This window comes from Corvus brachyrhynchos, unplaced genomic scaffold, assembly GCF_000691975.1.
Source record: "Corvus brachyrhynchos isolate BGI_N302 unplaced genomic scaffold, ASM69197v1 scaffold44, whole genome shotgun sequence".
Lineage (NCBI taxonomy): Eukaryota > Metazoa > Chordata > Aves > Passeriformes > Corvidae > Corvus > Corvus brachyrhynchos.
This window is the reverse complement of record NW_008238359.1, coordinates 7,617,771-7,641,801: the sequence shown is the minus strand read 5'-3', so window position 1 is coordinate 7,641,801 and position 24,031 is coordinate 7,617,771. Positions and strand designations below refer to the sequence as shown.

Here is a 24,031-nt window from a genome sequence, read left to right as displayed (position 1 = left end):
GTTAACTGCTCGATATGGATTCAAACATTGTTGACAGCTAAAAACTGGTGTGATGAATTTCAGATCTTAGGACGTTTTTCAGTTGTCCAACCAAAGCACCAAGTGGCACTTGAGATCCTGAAGGTTCCCCTGCAACTTCAGTTTTCTCGTTTCAAACAGTGAAATGCTCTATGTCATATTTTATATTACTTAGAGGATGCACTAGTATGTTTGTGAATTAAAAAGCACAATAGGATCCTATATTTATGCTATTAAATGGAACTCTAGGAGTCTATCATTCCACACAAGGGTATTTTTGCTCATGGACAGATTTCCTTTCAGACAGAGTTTGAAAATTATGTAGCTTTGTAGATGTAAAGATTTTTAAGGACCTCAAGAATTAGGCACAGTGTAAATGTCTTCCTGTAACCCTGCTCTGGACTAGTTGTTTCTATCAATAAAGATTATTCCATGGGTAGGGAAGGACCATGGAAGCATCCTTTGCATGCTTTCTTTTTCCTGTTGAACATAGCTTTGAGATTGAAAAAACAAAGGAAAAAAGGAAGGGGAGAACAATTTCCCTTTCAAAATCATAAATTCAGATATATTGGTGTTTTTTAGTACACCGAAATAGGCTGCAATCAGATGTTTAAGGCAAGTTGTTTCAAAGAAAACACCTGTGCAAGTTATATACAGAATTGGTAAAGACAGCTGTGATAGTGCTAATTTTCAGGGTGTAACTCTGCTGCCAAAACAGAGGTGTGGGTCCCCATAAAAAATTCAGGAAGCTCCATAAATAGCACTCCCAGTGTGAAGGTGCTGCTGACAGAAAAGGAGTTGGAATGACAGCCATGTAAAGCACACTGTGGATACCCCAGAGGCTTTCTGAAAACTGAAACTGTATGGTTGCTTCTGAGGTGACTGGAAAAGGAGATTGACTTCAAGATGCATGCATTTAATAAACTGATTAAACTGTGACCACCTGGGGACCTGGGGGAGACTTCTAAAGAAGCTAAATGCTCTGAGAAATGAATGATGTTTGCATCTCTGCCCAGGCCTCTGCTGTCACACAGTCCTGTAGGTTAGCAGCTGTCTTTACAGGTGCTGAAAACAGTTCCCCAAGATAGATTTGTCTGCATCCTTGGAAATAAAATTTCAAGAACATTTAGACACTGTTTTTTAAACATTTCAGCAGATGAGAGAAAGTACAAGTTTCTTCTGACTTTTCACATTTTTACTGTCATCTCCATTAAGGAAAGCAACCTACTGCTTTTGGGAACTGCTCCTGAAGAAAAAGTCTGACTTGGCAATGGTATACCTTTCTAATCAGATATTTAAACCTGGAATGTGCTTTGTGAGTCACAGCCCATAGAAAAGCAGGATGCCTTTTGCACTAAATCTTGACAAATCAACATCAACAAAGTAGAGATTGCATAGCTTGAGTGAGGACATTCTAGAAGGTTTTTTAGTTCAGGTCTATTTTAGACAGTATTTTAGACAAGCAGCTGTCAGTCTGGAAACTGATTCATGTGTACCAATGCAGTGAGTCTAGATGGCTGGTATAGTTCAACTATACTGATGTGCAGCAGGGGTAAAATCTATGATAAGAATAGGATTGAGGTAAATTATGGAGGATAATGGCAGATTAGCTGAAAAAGCATGGCTTAGCAGATATGTCAGTGATGAATGGAATTTAAATGCTTGTAAACTAATTTACATAGCACAGCTGCTGAACACAGCACCTGTTCGAAGTGGCTCTAAGACACTAATAGATGTAGTAAGTGCAGAACTTCTGTCTGGTGAATATTTTCTAATGATCTGAACAAGTGCTGAAAGGATGTGAAGTAAATTGCAAGTTCTGTGCATAGACATGAATGTTTACTTTGAGTATGAAAAATATAAAAATAATGAATATTTATTTTACTGTTAATGAATATGTCCATTAGAAAAGATAAATAGTAGGACACAGACCTACCATGAAACTTTAAATAATATTGATAATTTAGTTTCTGTCATGATAAACAATATTACGAGGCAGACACTAGACTTTTCCACAGGAATTTTAGAGAGGAAGTCTATGTTGTGGAATCTGACAAAGTTCCCTCACACCGTGTGCACCATGGATGAACCTGAATGCCAAAATGGCGATACAAGAATATCCTCTTCTACTTAGTTTCTCCTCTTGGTGCCTTGGTTTCTATAAAGAGAAAATTCAAGGAGGAAGGCCAGGTCTGACAGGAAAAGTATGCTGCAACAGAACTAGAAATTGAGATGGTCTGAATTACTTGTCTCTCTCTGTTCACTACATGGCAAGCCTGGGATCCCAACTTAACTATCCAAAGGGAGATGCCCAAAGGTAGGCTGTGTGACTACCTCAACAAATACACGGTTTTGCTGAGAGTTGTACAGTTCCACAGAAGGTGATGGAACTGGAGTGGTCAAAGGAAAGAAGAAGACACTTAAATATTCTACCTGTAGGAATGTAGAAGTTTTTTTGGAGCTCAGGCTCGATACATTATCCTGTTATAAAAAACTGAGGTGTAAAAAGGAAGGAAGGAAGGAAGGAAGGAAAGGGAAGAAAGGGAAGAAAGGGAGAGAGAAAGAGAGAAAGAAAGAAAAAAGAAAAAGAGAAAGAGACAGAGAAAGAAAGAAAGAGAGAAAGAGAGAAAGAGAAAGAAAGAAAGAAAGAAAGAAAGAAAGAAAGAAAGAAAGAAAGAGAAAGAAAAAAAGACGTCTATAGTTAGCAGAGCAAATACACCCCACAAGCTGGAAAAATAAACACAGAGGTCATTGGCAACTTCTTCAGAAGCTGTAAGATTGTGTGCAGTTTGCCAGAGATTTAAATGGATATGAATGAATCAATGTAGTTTGGGATTGCTCTAAAAATCTCTGAGATGAATTACTACTGAGAGGGGAATATCTTGAAAGGTGCATGAGATAATGATGCAGGAACCCATGTAATGTGTTTTTCCCTTAATGCCATTACTTGAGCATCGCAACCTTCTCCTTTGTCTGCATGATTGTAGGCCATTCCAGTCCACTCACCTCTGGAGACTGAAATACTTTAAGCTCCCATTGCCTTCCAACTCTTATTTATCTTGCCCTTCCTGTCTAGTTTTAATAAACCTATTTTGTGAGAATCACGGGACTGCTTTCTAACCTGTTGTCTGCACTTCTGTTCACTGAAGGAAGGGCTGTAACCTTGCTACCCACAGCTGTGCTAATGTATCCTTGATCATTCATCTTCTCCTTGGATCAACTCAAAGCTTCGAACATATCTTGGCTTTTAATTAAATTAAAATGGGAGGAAAAAGTTCCCCTTTTATGAGTGTGCTCTGAAGGGAACAAAATCTTGCAAGTGAAGTGCACACAATGATCCTGTCTATTTAGAAGTCTTAGCATTAGATGAAAATAGGAAAAAAGGAAACTTTGTTCTGTTCAAAACGACAGTTTGATATAAAACAAAAAGGGTGGCTTTCTAAAACATTTCAAAAGAGTTTTCTTTTTTTCTGAAGATGTGTTTGTAATAGAAATTCCAAGCCTACTTCCAGGGCTTTGTAAGCCAAGTAAGAAAAGTAGAATTAGTGGTAGGACCCAAATCAGAATCTTGGATCCAGGGAGTAATAAAAGTCGAACATGTTTTGCACTTTTCTGTGTAAAATAAAAAAAAAAGACATGAAGATCAACATACCCAGTCTGAAGACAGAACTTTGCTGCACACTGGATCACATTCCTCCAAAAGGAAGTCTGGTTTCTCTGTCTGACAGTCACCCATGGACATAAGGATCAGACTTCAATGAGCCACACAAAAGTCTTCACTCTTTTTTCTGTCCTTCACACACTGAGTTCTGTGTCTGGCAGGGCACTCAGAGAGGTCTGAAGAGACTTCTGAAGAAGGATTCATAATTGGGTGAATGTTTTCTTTGTACCCCGTAGCCCAGCAGTGAAGATACAGGTTAGAAATGCACCTTGAGAAATAAATACCCCCTGACTACTTTTCCTGTGTCTCATTCAGAAAAAGCTGCCTTCTAGTGGAAGATGTCCCTGCCTGTGGCAGTGGGGTTGGAACTAGATGATCTTTAAGGTCCCTTCCAACCCAGACCATTCCAGGATTCAATGAATATCACACCTGAATTTTTGTTTGCCCAGTGTTTTCTTATCAATGGTACAGCACAGATAAGCTTCGCATCACCCATGTTACTGGTGATTAAAACCAATCTGGGGTTTCACAGATGGCATATTTCAATTTAATTACATTTTCTGATAGTGAGTACATCTGAACAAATGAAAAAATGATGTGATGCCATATTCTTCTGCAAGGCAGAACACAGTTTGATACCAACAGCCATAAAATCTTAATTCAGGAACTGTAATTGATTAGCATCAGGATTACTGCTTACTCATCATTGAACAGCCAAGACTGGGGTGGAAAGCTAGAAGGCGTCACCTAAAACAGGAAGAGATAACAAACTAATAGACAGTATGGTTTGAATAGGTAAACAGTCATCCCAGATGTTTCTTTCTTTTTCTCAGTGAAAAACAAGATCAACAATGAAAGTTACATGGGACTTACATCACTACAAGCAGGAGCAGAGAATTGCCCTGGCACCAAGTCTGCAGTCCTGACAATTCTCACGAGTGCCTACTGAAAGCTATTGCTATCTGACATATGTTGCTATAAGTGGTAATTAAATCTCAGTGCTGTGTTCTATTATTAAAACAAGAGTCCTTATTGCCGCTAAACAGAGCTGCCTCCCTGCAGAAGCAGAGCTATCAGCTGCCTTGGTTTCCCTGATATGTCTTCCTTTTCTGTCCTTGGAGCACAATCTGAGCAGATTTTTGAACAAGTGCAGCCCGTGCATGGGCTTTGGGAATTTCCAGCAGAAGCTTCGCAGAGAGCTTGGCAGGCTGCAGCAGGCAATGGCAGGGCAGTGGTGAGTGTAGGCAGGCAGCGGGAGAAGGAAGGAGGAGATGTCACACAGCACTGCATCTGAAGTGCTGGCAGCTGCTGAGCTTGGCCTGCATCCCCAGAGCCCCAGGCATGAGCAAGGCTGGGGCTGGGGGGGAGCAGAGCTGGGGGTGACAGGGTGAGGGTTCAGTATAGGACGGGATTTAGGTCAAGGCTGAGGGAGCAGAGGGCTGTGGGTGTATTGGGGTTAGATGTGTCTGAGGGTTAGATGGGAAGTAGTGGAGCTGGTGATGGAGATCTTGGGACGAATGAGGATAGGACTACTGTGGCTCTGTGTTGGATTTGGGAAGTGTGGGAAGCTCTAGGCCAGAAAGCCTGGGACCTGGGCATTTTGGGACAATGAGATTTGATGTAGGTCTCTGGTACTGGTGTTCTGTGGGTGAAAAATTGTGTCCAAGCAAGCCTCACCACATCACACTGTCATTTTGTTCTGAATAAGAATTCATGATTTTCTTTTCAGGAGAGAACATTGGACGGCAATACATTCCTTCTACTCCCTACTTCTTTTAGATCCTTTTGTCTATTTTTCACTTATTTGGAAAAGTGGTTGCATTAACCAGGATTCACTGTAAGATTTGAATATACCTCTCTCCACTAGAGAAGTACTCACTCCATCTGGGGCAAATGAAAAAGGACTATAACAATGAATTGTCTCCCAAAATCTCCTTTCCCTTGTTAGCGTTGGTATTACTGGCTTTTAACCATTCTCATAGTCCTGTTGCAAGGACTGCAATGCCAGTGTGAAGCAGATGGCTTTTGCACAACTGTAAGAAGTCGAGTGCATGTAATGCATCTCTAAATGATAATGATGTATGCATAGAAATTCCTTGCTCTGCTACTTAACAGAAGGTTTATCCCTACTGAATGCAGGAGTCTTGTGCGCCTGTTTCTATTGTAGGTGCCTAAATTTAGACGTGATCAGTACTTCCCATGTCTGCCTTCTTTGCATAAAATTCTCAGCCAGAGGATATTCAGAGCAACCAGATCTGGCTGAATATTGTCCACATCTACAGCACCTTTTGCACACAAAGTGAGACTCAACCCATGTGCTTGCTCTAACCTGGAGAACCTAATGCTCACAGCTTCTTGTTGGATATATAAAACCAAACATATGCTAGTAGAGTATGAAGAAAATTTCCCATCCTTTATGAACAACTGATAAAAAAATGTCAAAGTATACTAAATATTAACTCTTCTTCTCCCCACCCCCCATGAATCAACTGAACAATTGTAGAATAAATATACTGTAAATATAAACACTGTTTAAAAGTTAAGAAATTCAGTAAGACAAATGCTGTAAAAGATGCAGTATGGTAATCTAGTCTGCCCACACACAAGCATCTGTGAATAGATGCAGGAACATGCAACAATTCCTATTCTCTGTGTACAAATCCTGCTCTCCATTTTTAATAAAAAACGAAAACATTTTGTGATGAGCCCCACATAGCCAAAAAAGATGATGTAATCCTGGAATGGTAGGAGCCAGCATGAGGTCACAGGCAGAAGACTGAAAAGGTCTGTGCATGAGCTAGCATGCTGTTATCCCAGGCAGCCACGCTGCAGAATTTCATTTACAAGCTAATTACACCCTACCTCAAAAGCATGTTGATTTCTAGCTCCTAATACCCTGACAAGAAAGTTCCAGCACTTCACTCTTTTTCTGAGCAGAATATATCTTCAAGTTCTCAACCTGAATGCATTACTGAGTAGTTTGTGACCATTCACCTTGTGCCAAACTTACCATGAATTTACTAGGTGATTTTAACCTCCTCTTCCAGCTGCAGTATTCCTGGTCACTTAAAAATCAATTTTTACCTTCTCTACTCCACACCACAGTTCTGAGAATGCTATAGAAATTGCACAGTAATTTTTTTTTTCATCTGTGTTACAGCATCTTATTCTTTCTTTCTAGTTTCTTTCTCATCTGAGTTAAAGAGATTTGTTCAGGGTATGTTTTCAAGCTTTTCTTAGAAACTTAAAGGAAAGAGAAAGACAGTGGGATTACCTACATTGTAGGGCTATTCCTGGCATTGATCATTAAAGAAATATTATGTTTGATTATTTTCATAACCAATAGTATTAGAATCAGTTGAGCCAAGTGACACAAAGGCACAAAGGACAAATCTAGTGGTCTGGAGGAATTCACTGTAGCAGCTTCACAAAATGTGTTTCTTCAAAAACTGATTGTTTTCAATGACAACTTGAGTGTTCTCTTGTAGCAGCAAAGCATTTTAATGGCACATTAGACATAACCAAGAAGAAATGTGTAGTTCTGCTGAGATTTTTTTTTTCCCTTTTCTTTTGCAATTTAGGTCATCCTGACCCTGTGCCCAATAGCTTTCTCGAATCTAAATGTACCTGAAAGGTAAACTTAAGTGTTGTTTTTCAGGTCTGCGTGTAGGTCCCAGCTTTTAGGTCTTGGTGTTTTGTAACCAGATCATTTTTGCCATGACCTCAACAATAGTTTCTTTGAAATCTTACGTTGAATCCACTGAAAGTTCCTCAAATCTGAATCACTTGGAACTCAATGTTTCTGGATCATTACACTGATTCTTTCTTTGGTAGAAAATTTCAGACCATCTGAATAGGAATTCTTATTACTAGTATTAGTATTATTGGTGTTATTTAATTTCTGTGAAGCAATCTGTAGGATTGTGATACCTCCCTAAAGTCAAAGAGATGGACAGAAAGACAAATGCTGGAGACGGGATGAAAGAATTGTGATGAGTGCCCTGTGTAAAATAAGCTTCTTATTTCCCAAAATCTCTGCAGCCATAAAATAATTCTCTTGAGAAAGTAACATGGAAACAATGAGAAAAAAAAGCCAATTTTCCTTCTGACCCACAGTCTGAAAAAAAATCCACAAAACAAAAAAGGAAAAAAGCGTAGGAATGAGATACTTTTCCTTTATCCTTATGTTGTGATCAAAATATAATTATGCCTGCACAGACATATAAAGAAATCCTGATGTCCTGGCTGACACCCTTCATAGGCTTGAAGAATTAGCCTTACAAAGTGTTTAAGCTACAGCAAGGGTAAAATAATCACTGCATGTACAGAGCAGCCCATGGGAAGAAGTACTGAAACAATAGCCTGCATGTAACAGCTTTGAGCAACTACACACAAATCCAGCCCAGTGCCCTGGAGAAAACTCACACTGGAGTGGAACCAAGCATAAAAAAATCGAGGTTACAGCCATGCACCTTGGTTCGATATGTTGCGCTCTACAATAGAACATTTTTTTCTCCTCAGCGTATTTAGAGAGTTTCTGCAGCATCCATTTTATTGTCTCCATGGTGTGAATTAATTACAGGCCAAGATTTGTGCCTGTGCCATGTTTTTAGGCCCTCAGGGCCAACCAAAAATATGCAGTGAATACTATATCAGACACTTTGGAATAAATGAGCATTTATTTGGTCATGTGGATATGTGCACATGGGTTACTGTTCTGTCTCCTTACATTTGTGCTGCAGAGTCTTCCACAAAAGGAGGGATTAGGGCTGCCAGGGGTTCTTGGTTGCCTTTCAATGTGACACACAAACATTCAGGAATATTTCTAGACAGAAGTTATCGCTCTCAAAATGCACATTGCACAAGCTGATAGAAGTGAGGGTTTAAATCCTGCCATCTAATTTCTGTGTCTTGTTACATGTTGAAGGCATGCTGTGGTCAACAAGATTACAGAGAAGAGCAACAGCACCTCTCAGTAAACACCTCTGCAGGGTAATAAAGTGATGTGTATTAGAACAGATTTTATTTTTTTACTTTATACTGTGTCTCTTTTGGCATAAGAATCAGCTTTAATAAAATTGTATAAGAAGTATGGCTTTATGCTTCAGGGCATAGACTTCCACAGATTCCCTCTGGCTTGAGGGAGTTTTTCTATGTCAGGTGTATGTCTCATCAACTACTCTTTATAGAATTCCTCCTGCAGTTAGTTTTAAGAAATTCAATAGCCTAAAAGTACCATCTATTTTGCCCAAACCACTAATTTTGATCTTCAGTACTTGGCAGTTACTTTTGCCATTTACGAGCATACTGTGTCTGTAAGGAACAACGTTCCAGTATTTATCCCTCTGTATCTCTGGTGGTGATTTTATTTAGCCTTTGGCATGTGCAACTAAGTAGGCAACAATTAACCCACGTCTGTAAAATGAAATTGCTGGAAAGGTTATTTTGCTAGAGACAGGTTAAACAACCATCTGCACCTCTGGCATACGTGATTTAATGCTCACTCCAGAATTGCATGAGACAGTCTGTCTCTTTCACCCAGCAGATGAGTTGTTGTTGTTCTTTAAAGTTTGACAGCCCCTTCATTTAGGCAAAAGTTCCCATATTTTACTTGGAAATTTAACTTTTTTTTTTTGTTCAGTCAAAGTGTATCTTTCCTTGTCAGTGTATTGCTATTTATGCTAACTAAAAAAATGAATACTAAAACTTGACATTTTTCTCCCAAGCACAGCAGCATTAAAGGTCACACTTTCAAAAGGACCTGTAAAACTCCTCTAACAAATTATGTAACAGTATTTGAGTGCACAAACATATTTTTCCAAGAGTGAATAGAATGAAGAATGAAAGCAATTTTGTTTGTGTGTTTCAAAATTTGGCAATGAAGCTGAATTAATGGAATTAGGATAATTTTTCAGAAACAAGTATGTTAGGTAGGAATCTAGATATTATTCTTCAGGTTTTAGGTGAAAAATCATTGAAGTACTTACAAACATACAACCTTTATCATGGGAAATAAGGAAAGTAGAATTTCCATTGTTAATAACAAATGCCATAGTTATTGCTTGGTATATTAAAATAGTGTACTGGGACTTCCACAAGACAGGAAATTTGTTTTACTAGGCATTATTTAGTCACACTGTCAGTCCATCACAAAGAACTCTCCAGACTGGGAGACAAAATAAAATGTGGGAGGGGAAATGGACGGTTAGAGAGGTGAAATGAGAGCATGAAGTTCCACAGATGGTCAGGCACTGTAGTTTCCTTTGAACTGTGCAACAGATTTTTCTTACCATACAGATGATGCTCTCTCCTCAGATATTTTCAGATATTTGAGTAAACAAAAACCTATTGATCAGCCTCCTATTGAAAAAATAGACAGAGGAGAGCTGTAATTGTAACTAGACAGCCAAAAGATATTTGAGTAATCTTTAAGACAGTCTGAAATCTTTGTCAACAAAAACTTCCAAAAATTGCTACCTTGGGAGGGGGGCTTCTAGCCATTTATATCTTGTGCTTACAGACTGTCTTGACTTGCAAAAGATAACTATTGTAAGAAACTTGCCAACAAAATGAACCTAACAAAGAAGTTTAAGAACCAAGTCCTAGGCTTTATTTTTAAGGCCTGTCTACTGGGACAATAAAGAAGGTTATTACTTTGCACTGATTTTCCTCAAAGGATACGGGGACTTTTGTTACATGGATTGCCTGGCAGGTAGGTAGGGCAGCAGTGGCTTTTTTCCCCTCCTATTGGATTGTTGGTACTGTGAGATTTTTCTGTGATGCCATGTGGAAGATATTGGAAAGTCTCTGGAAGAAGATACCTGAGGTCAACCTTGAATTTTATTGCAATTATTCTTTAATATCACTTTGTAGCTGCTGTGTTAATTTATATTTATTTGTCTACCTTTTTTTTTTGTTCTTTTCCTAGCCACTGTTGAGGAACCATGGGGATTGTAAAACCTTGAGAGAAAACATTGCTTTTCACTGGCAAAAGAAATTCAGAAATGAAGGTGCAGAAGCTTCTGTATCTAATGCCATGTGGAAGGAAATGGTGCTCCCACAGCTGGTGGATTGTGTAGGAGATATCTCTGAGACAGGTGGAACTGTTGCTACTTAAAGCTGTGGGGTGAAGAGGGAAGAGGACTGGGGGAAAAGGTACTCTGATTAAATATTTTTCACAATATTGAAAATTTCTCCAAGTTATATTTTCATTTGGTCGCTGGCACCACTTAAAGATCCTTCTTTGCTCTTTCTTGGCCAGATTGGTGGGTATGGCAAAGACCATGTCTGCAGGTTTTTCAGATACACTTAAACTCGAATGCCCTTCTCTTTTCCACTCCATTTTCAAATTTCAAAAAGTGAAGAGTTTTGAATATATCTTTGCTTTTGATTTTTCCCTCTACTCTGTTGGAGCACACAAAGATATTGAGTGATATCTAGTTCAGGTGTCCTCAGAGAAAAATAAAAATGCTAGTCTTGTCCATTTTTACATACCACTAAACAGCACAATAGGTTAGAGGATTATTTGTTTTGCTGTTGCAGGGGCAGAGGTTTCCAGTCAACCTAAAGATAGCATTGTAACTTCTTCCACACAGGAGTGAAGAGCCCTTCAGCCAGTAATTTTCAAATTATGTGCATGTACAGAAGGAGTCTGTGTGCATCAGTCTCTCTAGCAGTGGCTGTAAGCAGTGAGAGGTCCTGCACTGCCAGTTCAGAGGTGTTCTGTACTGCAGTTAGTTGAGGACAGGACTTCAGGTATTCCTTAGAGAAAGCAGTTTGAAATGGGTAGCTTAGTGGCTCCATTTTGCCTCTTTTTGAACCATTATAACACTGAAAGCCATTTCATCCCTATGAGGGTTCAGGAGGTACAGAAAATAGAATTGCAAGTAAGGAGAGGGGAAACGTCAAGTTATGCATTTGTGTAATCCACCGGTGGAGTCATATGTCTGTGCACCCCTGGAAAGGGATAACTTCTTTTTCTGACTGAGGCAAGAGACCAGCCCAGTCTTACTCTGACGGTATGAAAGTGGAAGCTGTAAAATGAAGGAAGGTAGGAAAGTCAGTAAAAGACAAGTAGCCTCCTAGAAGCAAACATCTCATCCAGTTGTTCTGCAAGTCAAGCGGAGTGGTAGCTGTTTTTATCACTTGGAGGCAGGGTAGAGGGGACATGAGGTCACTCAAAGGACACTACTTTTTGTTCACTGAACATGAAAATGCAACAACTGATGCATAAATACTTCCCATGAATCATAGAAGGAAATAAAAAATACACATGATTAGATCAGATCTAACGAGACCAGAAGCAAAGTATTAACTGAAACCTCTGTGGGAGACCAAAGACTGCTTTCAAACAGGCATGGGGAGTTGTGGGCTTTCAAACAGGCATGGTGGCTAAGTAATGGTAAATATATTAGGGAATTCTGCAGCACCCATCCATATGTTTGCACTATGAATGATCACTGGGCTTGAGTAGATCTTCGAGGTCTTTGCTTCTGTATTAGCATTGACATCCTGATTATCCTTTGATGAGGGCCACTACTTTACATGACATAGTTGTCCCTGCTGATTAACACTATGGACAGGTGGCAGGAACACCACTGGACTACTGCACACCACATTCTTAGTTTCTTGGGAGAAGATTTCTTATTCTGCTCATTACCTAGCTTCAGGTTACGCTTTTTCAGGCCAAACCCTTTAAAGATAACCTCAGAGTTATCCTTCATCTCCAGAGCTTCCCAAAAGTTTGAATCCTCTGAAGGAAGCAGGGACTTGAGACCTTTACTTTTGTAGCTTAACTCTGCATCAATATTTAAAGATGAAAATACCATCCTGTCCCAGTGACCCCTGAACAGCTGAAGGCAAATGAATAAACACAGCTGTTGGTCCTAGATAGAATACAAAATAGCTCAGAATGATGGCAGGATCACTGCCAAAATGCTGTGGGCTGTAAATAAGTCCACATGCTCCTTTTGGTTTCAAATAGGAACGCACTAGTGCTCTTATCAGTTAATCCATACTAATCCTTACATTGATGACTGAAAGATGAAATTCACAGAAAATCTTGCTGCATAGAGAAACTATTTAGGGAAGTTTATACCTTTACATGGTTACAGCTGTAGCTGAGTTTTAGAGAAAACAAAGTGAATATGAGCAAATGCCTAAGCAAGTCTTCTATTGAGGTATTCTAGGTAAAGAAAGGTTTCTGGCTTCTATTCCTTCCAGGTGACAATAAATATATAAAAAAGTACCTAAAACTAGAATGGAATCACTCATATCTTAGTAGGGAGTTTGGGAGAGAGAGAAAGACACTTCTGCAGGGCAATTTCAAAATCTACATAGGCCAGCTGGTAAGAATTATCCTGTTAGAAACACCAGCAGGGTAGCTAAAGAAGCAGGTAGTTAAAAGTATGGGTTCTGAGAGAAATTAATGAGACTACATATCCTGTTGATATTTTAGTATTTTTTTGTATTAATCTACAGATGCTGAAGTGTTTTATGTGACGTGCTGCTTGAAGAAACTTTTTATAACTAGCAAAATGTCTAAATATAAGGAAACATGAAAGTCAATGCATTCAAAATTTTCTTTTTTTTTTTTTTTTAATATGTTGAAGAGCTCCTATTCACATGACTGTTTGAATGATAGTGGGCTACCTGTGTAAAATTACACATATATATGAGTTACGCCAAAATTTCTGTGAGGGAAAGAAAAAAAAGTGGAAGTTCCAATGTGCATGAAACCATATTGAAGGAATTTAAATCTTCTTGCTGTACAACTTTACTCACTTCTTTTTAATTAATTAAGCAAATGCTTTTATGAGTACACAGTTGACTCATAAAAATCTTATGACAAGAATCTTCTTCAGTTTACATAGATTTTATAAACCTTGTCTTGCATATACTTCCCTAACTTTGTGTAGGCACTCTTACTGCAGTGAATGTGCTCATAAAAATGTGGGGTTTTTTTTAATAAGGACTTTTAAAAAATAAACAGCAATAAGGTTAGGAAGAGGATATATCTCCACTGCTAGATGGAGCAAAGTCAGTAAAAGATCTTCACTTTCCCCATCTGCAAAAAAACCCATCTATAAAGAGGGCTAACAAAAGTAAATGGAAGATAATTAGTACCTCTTGCCCTTGAAGCCAGGATTTAGTTCACAGACCCTTTTCATTGGTAGCATAGTCTGTAAGTCACAGTGGAAAGGCTGCAGTGCAAAATGCAAACAGATAAACGGAATTTTGATGTTTGCTTTGACCTTCTTTCTACAAAAGAAATGATAGACACAATGGAAAAAAGAAAATTATGGGGAAATTATGTTGAAATATTAATCTGATAAAGACTTTTCTGAAACGACACAGTAGAGACATCAGTAGAGAATCCCATCCCAAGTCATAGAAGAAGGTTACAAGGTGTTGGGGAAAAAAGAGGTGGATATGTGTTATTAGTCGAAATACAGCTTGAATTAACCTGAGGTTGTTTGAAATGCTCCTAGTCTTAGATATCACTCTTGTGATCTATCAGTTTTTGTTGTACTGTTTTGTTGGATAAGTCTTAGTTAAGAAATTTAATAAAGCAGGTTTTTTCCTTTTATCATTCAATAGTAGAAAAATTAACCTGATTTTGAGAACCTTTATATCACCAGACTCCTTATAATGATCTCACCTATCACATTCCCTGTATTATTGCATCACTTCTAATTAACTTCCCAGTTAATGATTTGATACTCTTCATTTTGCAGTTTGAGAATGTTATCAAAGATTTTCTGAAATTTACTGCTATTAGTTCTATTCATTGCTTAAAGTTCATCATTGGCTTTTTTGAATTGTTAATTGTTTCATTAAGAGAGCACAGCCAGAATACTCTATTATCCTGCTAAGCATTTGTGTGATCATCAGCATAAGACCTGGACACTTCTTATTCATTAAGGATTTTTGTTCCCTCATATCCATGGGAAACAGTGAAATATTATCCCTACTCTATGTAAGGAGAGGTGAAACAGAGTAGATTATGTAGACCATTCAAGATAATATGGAAATCAAAAACCAAAACTCTATATTAGCTTGTGGTTGACCATATATCCATTGATTATCACATTATTCAGCCTTTCAGAACTTAGGAAATGCTGAATTTGCAGCAAAATATAATAAAATATAGATTCTGATGAAGGAATGGGAATATTCCTAATAATTTTTTCTGTACAAGGTAATTTTTCAGCAGAAAGGGTTTTTTTCTGTGTCCCTCTTCTGACTGGTTAGTTGAAGCAAGATGCAAAACAAGCCAGAGGAAATGGTTATTCATGAAAGGGCAGCAGACATATGGAACCCCTTGCCAATGAATACAATGAAAACAAAATGCTTTGGAGGAAACTGGAGAAGCAGTTGGAGGAAGGATCCATTATTATGCAGTGTAGAAAGCTAAATGTTTTAATGGACAATTTTTAAAAGATTTTTTTCCACAAAATCTGTTTTCGCACATGATCTAAACCAAAAAAAAGAAAAAGACAAAACAAAAAACCAAAAATCCCAAGTAAACAAAAGCAAACAGTTTTGCTAAGAAACACTGTAATATGTTTTGGATGCCTTATGTCCCTGTCCTCCTTGAAGCAATCTGTTTGGACAAAGTAGGAAGTCTGTCATGCATCCTGTCTTCTGTCTTGCTTGGTTATTTGGTTTTGCATCTTGCTTCAACTAACTTTGACTAATAGCTCCTACTATTCTTCTTGTATTAGAAGGTAAAATGAATAATGAGTTTTTATTCATCTTCTTCATGCTTTTCAGGATTTTATAGATCTGTAGTATATCTCCTCTGGATCATCTCTTTTCCAGACTGAAGATCCTTCGTGACTCAGTTCTTCCCCATATGGGAGGAAACAAAGGTACAGATTTTTGATCATTCTTCCTTCAATGTTTTACAGTTCTACTATTTTGTTAGAGATTAGGGGATTATAGCTGTACTCAAGATTTTAAGACAAATTTAAACAAATCATGAATTTATACAGAAGCATAATTACATTTCCTGCTTCATTCTCTGTACCTTGGATTTGGCCATTGGACTGAGAGGAAATACTGAGCTGGTGTGTTTGTGGAAAAAGAAAGGTTTGTACTAAACTCTCTGTTTCTTTATATGTATTTAAAGTGAAAATTCTTGCCTAGCACACTATAAATTTAGTTTCTGAAAACAGAAGAATAGGATGCATGGAAACTAAGAGCTGGGAGAATGCAGGAAGGGTCTAAAGATGTGTGTCTAGCCTGTTGACATGAAACCAGGATTTTCTCTTCTGTGAAAATGAATGACAGAAAAAAACCCACCAAACATTTACTATATTGCAAGTTAAACTCTGCATTTGAATTGCTTCATTATGTTTATGGTCCTTTTAGATTTAGCCTATAATGGGTTTTTAAAAAGATGAAGCTTCCTACCATGCTATTTAGAGTGTAGTCCCTGAATCACTAGGTAACCAGAAAGCATCAGGGAGGCAGCATGTTTTAATACGTATGACATTTATCTAAATCAGTCCCATATAATATGGCAAATAAACCCCTTCACTACAGTTGTAACATTTAGCACCTTTTCCATGTAATTCAGCTCATAGATCTAATTAAAGATCGCTGAACCAAGTGTTTAAAAGGCAACCAATTTAATTGCTGTAATTGTGTGATTTAGATGAATAATAAATGGGCTAATGATACTGTAATATTAAGTGTTCAAGTTGGTGATCAAGTCAATTAAGATATAATTATAAAGCAGCAATCTACAAATAATGAATGAAATCCTTCCTATTCAGAATTATGTTGACAGGAACAATATACAGTAACCTTATCACACTTTTGCACTTAATTTGATAGAAAAGAGCATATAGACAGATTTTAATCCTGCTGATCATGTAGAAATCAGTGTGCTTATTGTCCTCCATCTTTCCAACAGATATACGGACTTAGCAGTTGGAGGCAAATTATAGCAGGTGTTTTAAAAGGTCCTTGTTTGAATTTTTGGACTGCCCTGCAGAGAGATCTTCAAGAGATCTTAAATCTGGGGTGATGGCCCCACCTGACAGCTCCACCAGAACAGCCAATTGCAGTGCAAACTTCAGCTGTTTGTCAGAAGTAGCCTTTCCCTTGCAGTCAAACAGAAACTGAAACAATGTTTGCCAGCTTCAGATGACAGTATTGAAGGCACCTACTCTTCCTACTAACAGAGTGGGTGTGAGAGAGAAAGAATGAAAACCAACTCAGAGAGCTGGAGATGCCTTGACGTCATCTCCAGATGTCTGTGGTCACTCTTGACATTCTTGAGGTCATACCTGGCAGTGTCATTGGTGGCAATCTCATGGATGAGCAGCAAGAATTGACAGCCTGGAGAGCTCCAAGATGTCAATGTCCCCTGAGAGATCAGTGCAGGTTTGCAGATGCCTTCTTCCATTCTCTTCCAGGTCTGTCACCTCAGCTTTTCCCTCCTGATGTGAAGGGGGCTCAAGCCCATTTGTTTGTGGTTCTGACGGTCTTGTTCCTTTGTGTTTGTATGAGTCCAAGAATTGCAGCTCTGAAGGGGAGAAGGAGCTTGAATGACGAATAAACTACTGGTTCTAGTAATAAAGGTGGGCAGTGATAAAATCATTATGTGATATTTGTTTTCCTTGTAATCAGCCACCAACAGGAGACATATCTGAGTGACTGCTATTTGAAAAGAACTTCAAGGGTATATTCAAAGTGTTGTGTAAGAGGTGTGTGAGCTGGACAGGAAAAATTGCCCTCTGAAATTAATGTTCTCACCAGTAGCCCTAGAGGGGGATTGCTTTAGATTAAGCATTGAGCTCTCAGGTATCTTGTGTTAAATGATATATATCCTACCCAGCTGGACTCATATCGGACTTTTTTAGTATAAATTAGTGCATTTGTCAATTAAAGATATTTTAGTTCTCTGAAGACTTTGCTCAAATTTGTTTTCACTCTGCAAATAGATTCATATGAAGAGTCAAGTTTTATAAACCAAAATTTGGAATGTGTCCTAGAAGTTAAGGAAACTTCTTTTCCAAGGAAACTAGGTTTTCCTGGAAACCTAAGTTCAAATCTCTTTCCTTTCTTATTCACAGATGATCTTTAAAGCAAGATCACTGTCACAGGAGAGTGCTATAGCCTCCAGACTTCCAGGTCTTTTGGAACGGATTCAAATGCCACTTAGTCCAATCAATACTCTCCTGATTTGCTGACAGAGATTAGGTCAAGTTTTACTTTGCAGGTGGCTTGAAAGGATTGGTTTGTAAGTCTGCATGGTTTTATTTTTTGGTGTTAATATTTAGGTGTATTGCGCCAAGTGGAAACTCGTACAACAAACACACTGTTAGTCCATCCTCTGTGCTTTCACTTGATGGCATGATATTGCTGTGGGAAGCCTTAATTTGAGTTTTCCCACTGAGAGAAGAAACTACAGTCTGTTTGTCCTGCATGGAGAATTCCTTTGTTTTTCTTCTCCCAGAAATGGAAGGAAGTAATGTAGAGTAGGAAATGTTAAATTTTGATTTTTGAAAAACTATATTTTGTTCAATTCATACCTTTCTATTTCTTTTGCAAGCTACAATACATCCTAGATTAAATATTTAAGGCATGCTGACACCCAGGCATAAGCTATGAATCAATGGAAATAAAGTTTCTACAAAAGCATATATAAAAATAATTTTATGTAAAGTCAGAATTATAGAACACTGAGTAATTACAGAAGAACATAATGTAATCATCTTTCATGCTATCTTGCTTCTCATTAGCAGTAAGTAGCTTAGTGTTATTCAAGGTGTCTATAATATGCATGTTTCTGAGCATGCAGTTGTTTAAGAAATTGTTACCACATCTTTATGTAAGGCTGAATGATCAAGATCACACACCATGGTTATTGGTAGACCTACATGAATTCGCTTATAAACAGGATAAACAAAACCTTAAAACTGTGCAACACAACTACAGAGTGTGCTCATTCCCCCAAGCACAGCAAATGTGTGTGGTACCTGAACCTGCCCGCAAGGAAAAGCTTCTAAATCTTCCAAGGCCTAAGGAAAGAGACGTAGTGGAACCAAGTTAGCCCTGTGCTCGGCATGGACTCATCAGAGCTGTCAAGAAACAAGGCTTGTCCGTGTGGATGTTGTATTACCTGCCCCTAAAAGGCAAACCAGGTTGTCTGTAATGAGCTCCAGTATCTCTGTGTCAAGGCAGGCTAAATATATCCAAACTGCCAGTCCAGGGTCTTTCTTAGAACTGGTTCCACTGAACTTGATAATAAATTGAGAGAGGTGTTATGTTTTACAAGAGAAATGTTTTTCCTTGACTGTTCCTTGTTTTGGAATGAACTATTGTAAAATAAATACTCATAAGCACTGTGAAACTTTTCCTGAGGACAGCCAATATATCTTAGTAATAAGTTTTTACCCTACATAAGCAATTTTCCATCCTATCAAATTAGCATAATTTTTAATTGAATCATATCATTTTCCTTTTTTTTGTTTTTTACTAATGCAGCTAAACTATAATTACATTAGTCTCTCTCATAAAACATGATAAAAGGATACTAATCAGACAGTAATGAAGTATGATGCAGAATTATTACCTGGAGAATGGATAGAGAATATTAATTTTTTCCTGGGTTGGAAGCCCTGATTTTGTCCATTCCTTCTACAGTTTTTTGCTTATTCCTGCTACCATCCTCCCAGTATACTCTATTTAAATTAACAAGGAATTGTCCCCTCAGAGACAGGTAATTCCAGATCTGGATTACAAGACAAGTTGCTGCAGATTGCTGACTATAGTGCCAAGAGATATATAAAAACATGTTTGAGGTTAGGCAGGTTCATAAGCATTTTCCTGTATAAGGGTAGAAATACAACTCTTACCACACATCAATTTTATGATTTCAATGAATCCTAAAGAAAAGTGCTTGTTTTCAAGCTGTCATTTCAGTATCTCCTCACAAATGTTCTCTCCTGGTATAAACTCATCACAAATATCTGGATATTGTTTACCTTACTGAATTTTTCAATTATTTACTCTTTGTCAGTAGCAGACACTCTTAAAATATAATTCCCACTGCCAGTGACTGCAGTATATGGCCTTCTTCTTGGAAAGGCCTCTGAGTGCTGATGACTTTTTTCCATGGCACCTGTAAGACTTACATTTTGTTCATAGGCAAAGTCTCTGATGTGTATAATTTGCATTTGCATTTCTACTACTGTAGAAGGCTTTCCATTGACCACACTTATTTTCAATACATTGAAGCAAAGGTTATATTCTACCCAGACTATATATTCTTTTATCTTTTTTTCTGCCATTTCCTTTTCACGATAATAGAAAACACAACCGCCTTCTGTCCATACTTTTCAAATCCTTTCCTCTATCTTTCCTTTTCTCTTATTGTCTCTTACCATTGTGGAAGGTAGCATCAAGTGATTTTTCTTCCATCCCAAACTATGTAAGATACTATTCCTTATCCTCAACAAATTACATTTCCCAATTTTCTAATTCTAACTCTCACCAAATTTATGTTCAGATAGGAGAAACACCACACGTATATCTACATAGTCCCCATACATTTTCCCCTTCAATTTTCTCCTAGAAATGCTCTATATTCTTCAGTCTGTAAACACTCTGTAACCTTTTACTTCTTTCTATGGCTTTGTTTCTGTGGTCTAAGGATCCAAGGCTGGGGTCTGATATTGCCCAGCTGTGTAACTTTGACTCAGACTTCAGAGGAAATAGCTAAGCTGTGAAAAGGAACTGTGAGAAACTGTCTAGAGCTGACCCACGGAAGACAACAAAGTTAAATTAGAGACAGAAGTTGTTGAGGTGAAGATTGCAGAATTCGAGAGAGAAAATATCAATATTACAAAAAATAAGATTCCAAAGCTAAACACAAGGAGCTGACGAAGTTGGTGGAAAATGGAAACTCAGCAACATGGGAAAAGACATTTCAGTGAGAACTAGAAGCCACCCCTTCTTCTGATTCATGCCTGCCTGGCTACCAAAGAGTATTCAGGTGACTTACTAGGGTGGTGAATCAAAGCTTAGGCTAGGAGCTCCTTGCATTTTAGCCATCGTTGGTGTGTCAGCCAATAAATAACTGCTTCATTATTGAAGTTGTATGTATTTATGTGTGGTTTAGCCCTAGTAGGAAGCTCAGCCCCACACAGCCACTTGCTCACTACCCTCTCTGCCCCCAGTGGGATCTGGGAGAGAATCAAAAGGGTAAAAGTGAGAAAACTTGTGGGTTTTCATTCAACAGTTTAAAAGGGAAAGTAGCAGATGCACACACAAACAAAATGAAAATAAGGAATTAGTTCACTATTTTCCATCATCAGGCAGGTTTTCAGCCATCTCCAAGAAAGCAGGGCTGCATCATGCATAATGATTACTTGGAAAGACAAATGCCACCACTTAGAATGTCTCTCCTTCCAACTTCCCCCTGCTTTTATTGCTGAGTCTGACACCACGTATTATGGAAGACCTCCTTGGTCAGTTGGGATCAGCTGTCCAAGCTCTGTCTCCTCCCAAATCCTACTTGCCCCTGCTTGCTGAGAGGGGCAGAGTGAGGAGAGGCCTTGATACTGTGTGTGTGATGTGACTCTTCAGTGTGTTACCAACTCCACTCAAGCCCAAACCAGCATACCTCCCTTTTTTTTTTTCTTTTTATTTATTTTGTGTGTATCCTGTTTGCAGAGTTCTTTACATCGAGGTAGATTTGCCCAAATAATGTACCCAAGAGCAAATTCTTGGCTCTAATAGTCATGCAAATCCTCCCAGCAAATTATTTATATGCATAATATACATATATGTGGATGTCTACATACCCTTAATCTCAGCTTTTTGAAAAAATATGGACATTTGTATGGAGTAATACACATCACACTCGAGTTGAAATTATTCAAATGACTTATATGACTCTCAGTCTAGATATGCTGATTTCTTGTGATTGGCTGTGAAAAAAGACATAGCTTTTGAGTTAAACTTTGGGTGTCTAAACTATCTGAAGTGAGCTAAGACAACGCCAGTGCCTTGCGTACTGAGATTCCTATGTGATTATTTCATTTATTCTCATTCTCTCCTCTGTCAGTATCTACCTTGTGTCTTTTATTAGATGTCAGTTCTTTGTTATTAAGGAGAGTCTTAAAATTGAAGTAGTCAGTAGAGTTTAAAGATACTTTTTGCTGGCATAGGGAGTAAGAATCTGGATGATCCTTACATTATCTTCTAAAAAATTATTAATATAGAACAGTGAAGGGGCCTGAAATTTAGTATGCTGTGTAAAGCATCCAGCACAATGGAGCATTCATACATGCTGAAAGCCTCTGGCTTTTATCACAAGAGAAGTAATAAATCATCTCTGAATCTTGATCAAATCATATCTTCACTTTTTGCCTATTTAAATGTCACTTGCAGATTAAATTGGATCATGAGGGGATTTTTTGTTCTTTCTTTTTCTTCTTTCTCTAAACTTTTTGTAATGTTATTTTAAAGCAATAACCAACTGTTGAATAATATGAGACATTTGGATTTCAGTCAGAGAATATGAATTCTACTTACAATCCTTCCAAAGGAACAAGGACATAGAAAGTTTAGAGGACAAGAGGTGAATAAATTAATATTATTTAAGTGCAGTTCCCTAACTGTCCAAGGAATGGCTGAGGGAAATATTTCTGTCAATATAAAAGAAAATCAGATAAGTTTGTTTCCACATCCATAAAAATGATTGTTTTACACATTGAAGAGCCTTTGAGAAGCACATAAGATCACATTACTAAAAGCATTTCTTTATTAGGGAGATTGCTATGGCAATACATAGCAAAATATGACAAGATAATATTATTTACAGTCAATAATGATGGGATTATAGTTCAGGTAATCATACACTTCAATGTTAGTGATGGGATTGCAAGCTCATCCAACTTCATTGAATGGAAAAAAAGTTATGCTGAAAGTAAGGGCCTTGATTTCAAAAGGCAAATGAGGACAAATGAGTTGTTTGGATAGTCTGAGAAGCAGCTTGGTTGAGGAGAAGTCAGGTGTAGAAAGACTAAAGTATCTCTTTGTGATGAAGGTTCTCAATACAGTCATTGCCCCATGCATGGAAGCAGCGCTGTCACAATGGTACAGTTAGGTTTGCTAGAACATGAGCTTCAACATGTGCGTTACCATGGACAGAGCCGATATTTTTGGGGGAAGCTGTTCCAGTAACATGGGACTTTGTCATAGATTTCCCTGTATATCCACCCCACCTACCAGTTGTCATAAAAATTGCTAGAACATCTTCTGAGGCCTAAATCCTTGTTACACATTTGTGGGAGACAAAATGGGGTGTAAATATGTGGGGTTTTTCTGGAGAAACAGAAAAAATGTTTGTATATTTTGACTTTTTAAAATCTAAAACCTGTTATTCTGTTAATCCCATACAGATAAATAAACAGAGAATTTTAGGAAACACATGAGAATAATTTGATATATACCTTTGATAAGTTTATAGATTTTCAAGACAAAGGTAATATATCGAAATAATCTGCTCTTTCTCTAAGAATTTGATGTAGTGACCTGCAGGAAAGGATTTTAGCTAAAAGAAATTAAGAATACAAGGTTGTTAACTAGAACAAAGGCAAATATTAACTTGAAGAGAAGAGACTAAAGTATTGACAAACAAGGACTTAACAAGTGAAATTTAAAAAGACGTTAATATTAAACTCAGTGTGACAAAAAGCAACAAAGTCAAGAAGATATCAGGCTTCATGTGTGTGTTCAGGAAGAAGGTAGTACATAACACCTCCATATGTTGTGGTGAGAGAAGAAAAACCAAACAGGACAGAGGTTGCAACAGGAATTCTTAAGAATGTGGGACTGTGTGATTTGCACTGGCAACTTTAGCATAGAAGTTCAAAACACGTGTGTGATTTTAAACAACAATCAAGAGCTTCTGCAGGTAGATAACTAGAAGCCCTATGAAGACACTTTTTTATTTTTCTCCCACAATAATTTTCTTTCCATATATGAATACTTTTAATTGTTTTAGAACACTTAATTAATCCTGTCACTGTCAGTATTCTCACATGGGGTAATTTTAGATAAAACTCTGTCATAGGTTAGCAAGCATAGTCCCAGAAGGGACGTCCTTGCTAAGGGGTGCTTACAGTTTCCTCTGGGAACTGATAGAACCTATCAGCTGGCCAGTTTGAATATGGACAATTCTCTAAGCCACTTAAAGTTGTGATCACCTCTGTGATCCACATTTAAGAATAGGCAAACTCCCCCTCCAAGCTCTCTCTCGTTTCCGGCGCTGGGACAGGTGGCTGCGGGCCCCGTGTGGGGGCCAGCGGGCCCGGCCAGGCCCTGCTT

The 24,031-nt window shown here is 38.0% G+C and overlaps 1 long non-coding RNA gene across 1 annotated transcript in view; it reads left to right on the top strand.

Annotated features, from left to right (window-relative positions):
- Nucleotides 1-11,590: 11,590 nt before the first annotated feature.
- Nucleotides 11,591-24,031, top strand: part of LOC108447069 — a 14,583-nt gene continuing 2,142 nt past the window's right edge. Inside the window, exons 1-2 of the long non-coding RNA XR_001862454.1 lie at nt 11,591-11,600; nt 23,181-23,186. This is a non-coding gene — a long non-coding RNA (uncharacterized LOC108447069). The remainder of the gene's footprint in view (nt 11,601-23,180; nt 23,187-24,031) is intronic.